Here is a 5,091-nt window from a genome sequence, read left to right as displayed (position 1 = left end):
TTTCTATTTCAAAATAGTTTAGGTTCACTGGATAGTATATTCGCAACTTGTTAGACGCTCAGAACAAATTGAAAAAAATCACGAAAATGTTTATTTTTCCATGTATTACATGGTATCATAAGCCACCATATTCTCGCACACCAGTGTTGGTTCAATTCTTAAAGCCATTAATTGTTTCAGACCAAGGTTTTACATTCATTTAAACTTATTAAACCGGAATTAAGGTTGAGCTCAATAATCAATGCACAGAGGACGGTTTGGAAAAATTGCTAGAATAAAACTGTGAGACACGGGTATGGCGTGAAATATGAAAACGAATAAACTCAATATACTTGTTAAAATTCGACATGTTTGATTGGTATTATTGTTTCTTCGATAGATTGCCCTGCTAATCTATTAATATTTAACATATTCTACAAATAAATGTATTTTTTATCATTTTCCTTTGCAACAAGCAAAAATTCGTAACATTCGTGATCGCGCTCGGTAGCATCTAGTTTTTTTGCCAAATGATAGGCATTGCTGTAAAATAAAATCTATAGAATTTAATACCTTGGGAATTCTTGAAACTTTTTTTTTTTGCACCTGTTTGAGTATGAAAAAAATATATGATAATTTGCGCTGTTAAAAAATAAAACAATTGATCGTTTTTTATTTGCGATTTCTCTAAAATACACGCAGGTTTTCCACAATGCTTTTGTTTGTTTGTTAAGTGCAGCATATGCAATATTTTCGAAAAATGTGTAATAAACTATTCATGTTTTTAACGATGCCAGACTTTGATGAGTTTTAATTTTTAAACTAATTAACACAAAATTTAGAAAAAACGGATTTTTTCACAATGTAATTCTTCTTCTTCTCATTCTTCTTTTTTTGGCACAACATCCGCTGTCGGTCAGGGCCTTTCTGTACCACTACTAGTGCGCGACTTTCAGTGACTTATTTATTACCATAGCAGGATAGTCAGTCCTACGTATGGGAGCACGTTCCATTCGGAGCTTGAACCCATGACGGGTAAGTTATTAAGTCGTACGAGAAGTCGATTTTACTACCAGACTGACCCATCAATCCTTAGGTATTGCAAAAATAAAATTAACTTGACAAATAGATGATTTTTATGATTTTTATTTCTTCCAGCATATACCCACTGTGCAGGGGTGATATTTTTAAATTGAAATATATGCAAACATATTTTTATTTAGGAAGACGAATAGTTACCACCATCTTTAGTAAAACTCCATGTAATAAATAAAATAAAATAGAAGAATTAACTAATTAATTAAATTTTGCAAATAATCTTTCACTGTGACTGTATCGCAATGCGAACGTTGCTTATGGATTTAATACGACTAAGTTATTGTATTGAATTTAATTCGGTATTTTAAGATAAAAAAATAAAACTAACAATAGATTTAATACATGTCACACATAAACATGTAACGAAAAACAGTGTATAAAAAAAACAAAAAAAAACAATTTGTGGTAATCAATTATTGGTTTAAAAAGTATCACCAATAAACACAGCAGCAAATGTGTTCAAATAGGATTCGTTCCACCACCACCATAGCAATAACCTTTCTAGATAATTCAAAATAAAATCATAGAGCGTCGCAACGATGAATCCAATGCACCTCACTAACGATGTCAAGCACAACCAGCCAAAGCAGTTCGTGTTAATTAGGAAAGACTCAAATCAAATCCCACTTCCTTCATCAACCTGCTGCTGCTACCGTAGCAAATAAAAGAAATAACCCCTAACCGTACCAATCAAAGAACGACCAAACAAACAGACGACCAGGATTCCTGCTAGACGGGGCATCGGTGTCGACCCGGTGCATCCTTACGTGACCCCCGGTGGTGTACAGTTTGGTGGAAAAATATAATTGGAGCTCGACCAACCGCACACAACGCGACCGGAGGAGAGGCGCGTGCGGCAGTCGGCGGACAAAACAAAGACAACATCGAGGCGGGTAAAACAATACCGAAAAAAGGAGAAAAAGAAACCATCGACTGACACCGAAAAGACAGCGGGCGGAATAATTGTTTGAAAAACTAATACGGTGGAAAATATTGTTTATCGACGTATTTACTGTTGCGTTCGTGACGAGATTGAAATTGAGAGCGACACCATCCGCCTGAAGGAGCGGCACTCGAGATGGCACTCCACAAAAACATGCCAACACTACCACCAGCACGATCGGTACCACGAAACTGCCACCAGTAGTCGATCGGTTGCAGTTTGCAATTGCAGTGTTTGTGTTAGGATGTTCCATTTGACCAAGCATTCTCGCGCTTCGACCGCTTCCCGCTTCATCCCTGTGTGCGTCGCGATGGTAACGCCATCGATGATGGGTTATGTGACGAGAGATTGTGTCGAGGAATCAATTGATTGAATTGAACAGTGGAAATTGCGCATTTGCACTCGCGGTGACAAAAAGAAAACAAACTCTACACTCCATGAACCCGTAACGGGAGCTGACTAACCGGGGACTCGCTAGTTGCATCCGGCAAATACTCAGAGAAACGAAAAGCGCTTCGACAAAGGATTTGCAACTGGTGTGCTTGGGTGGTAACAAAAAACTACCCGCAGGATACAAACCATCATTGATACTGTGTTGTTTAGCATGAAGCTATTCATGCGTGGGATTTTCTGACCTTTTTCGTTGTTCATTCTTTTTTGCATTTTTTTTTATTTCTATACAATTTGTCACGTATGCTGAAGATACGCTTGTAAATATAATTAAAATCAGTTTCAATCAGCGCCCCATTCCATTCAGAATGTAGTGTCGACGCATTTCTCTCATTAATTAGATCGAAAGCTGCTTCGAGCGAAAGATTGATTTTTATTCAAAACCGATGCTCCGTGTATGTGCCTGAGGTTCTGATTGATGAATAGAATTTGCACGTAGAAATGTTAAATTAATTTGATGCGATGGTGAGCTTCGCTATATTACAACTCACAATTTATAGCTAGTGCAAAGAAAAAAATCCTTTCGTTAGCATTGAACATGCCATGGTTTCATAATTTAGATAAATTTAACATTTTTCAATGCTATCAAGCTATTTGTATTTTTATTTTATGTGATTATGAACATGGATGTTTTTATTTATGATTTGTATTTTGTTCTCTTAATAATCAGAACATAAATTATTTTTAACATGTCAAATGACGATTCACTCAACCAATAAAAAGAAATATGTCAGAAAAACAAATGATATCATATTGATGACAAATGCAGATGTCTCATTCATTCTCCGATTTGTCAGTGATTTACCGGTGATTTGTCGAAAACATGTTATTTCCCAGGATTCCCGCTTATAAGCTCTCTATAAAAATCAAGCAAAACTCTTTCAGACATGGAAGCGGTAAAACAGGACTCCGAACATAACAGGTAGCGTAACGTAAGCAAGGAAATATTGCAGCTGATGTGACTGGCGAGCAACAACAAAAAACATGCAATCTCTGAGAAAAGAGTGCGCCATAAACGCGAAAAGAGAAAGGGAAAGAGGGAAACAAACCGAATCGATTCACTCTGGAAGCGACAACACAATTGAGCTATTGTTGTGTTGCTTTCGAAGGTACGAAGACGCTGACGTTCAAGCGAATCCGTTGCCCAACATCACCTGTTGCTACGGTTCAGGCACCGTCACCGATAGTTATGGTGACGTATTGGCCGGAAACGTTTTCTGGTGGCAAGCAATGAGAATACAATGCAATTCGTCGTTTCATTCGCCAATCTTGTCATAATAGTTTTCGTAACCATTACCCGTCTCGGTGGGATTCTCTTCGCTTGCAGCCGTTTGTAAAGGGCTGGGCGTCTCCATTTCGGGCGAGATACCACCTGCGAGCCAAGTCAAGTGAGGCCAATGCTTCACTGTACCTCGCATTTTCTTTGTTACAATGCGACAACCGAACAAATATCTACATCAATAAGAGGACTTGGTTTATGCATGTTTTTCCCTCTTTTGATCCGATGTATCACTGCAATTTCAACCCGTTATGAGAAATGAAATGCAAACCAAACACTTAACTCATTTACTTTCATATACGCGTATTGATGTAAAAAAACGGTTTATATAGGACTGTAGAGGGATATTAAGAGATAATAGTTTCATTGACAAATTATTTTTTATTGAGAAAAAAGGGCTGCTACGAGGAAAACAAGGAATTTTGTTCTAGATAAATGCTGGAAACTTTACAACAGCACAATTTCGTTTGCCCGAAATTGTGCGAAAGAAAAAACCCAAAACCATGTGTTTTTTTTTATTTGGTATAGCTAAAATATCAGTCACTGTCTCTAAAATAAGAGTCGCTGCAGATCGTTGCCTTTGCCACGATTGGGCATTTCGTGTAATCGAGGATCATCGGATAGATCGGGTTTGACGGCTATGCACACAAGAACATTGCAATAGTGTCGTCTACCGTGATTGATGGAAAACCAAACTAGCTAGCAGAACGATCATTTATATTTAATTATTAATAGTAAAATTGTAGATATCACTCAAAACCAAAATGTAAGTGAAGCCGTTTTAACATGATTAAAAATGACTGCACTTCAGAGATTTATATGCGCATGATCTCATATTAATGTAAAATGTTATTTAAAAATATGAAATTTAAAATTATTACAATAGCTCTTTAATCTTGCACCACAGCGAAATCTTGTTCGTAAATATAGTGTAAATGTTAATATGTTAATAAAGATAGTAAACAAAGCTGAACTTTAACACATGGTGTTTTTAAAAAATCATTGCACTGTTTGTAAGGGGAATTTTTAGGAATTGTAGCCAGTGCAGACTTTACCTCATCAATTGACTTTACCCATTTCTATTATAATGGAGACAACTATCCATTCGTCCGCTCAAAGAAATTATGGTTTGTGGTGTGAGCTTGACGTAACGATTTTCCTTGGTGCTCTTTATAATTTGTAAACAGTCAGCAAAAAGCAGGACACTGTATGGATGCTACGATGAAAAGTGGAACTTGATCGTACCCTTTACGAAATGCTGCTATTTTGGTTGCGTATGCTTACTCTGTTTCTTATATGGCTCCTCTAGAAGCCCGTAACAGTATTCAACGTAACTTTTGAA

Source organism: Anopheles coluzzii, chromosome 2 (assembly GCF_943734685.1).
Source record: "Anopheles coluzzii chromosome 2, AcolN3, whole genome shotgun sequence".
NCBI lineage: Eukaryota > Metazoa > Arthropoda > Insecta > Diptera > Culicidae > Anopheles > Anopheles coluzzii.
This window is presented reverse-complemented; position numbering follows the sequence as displayed.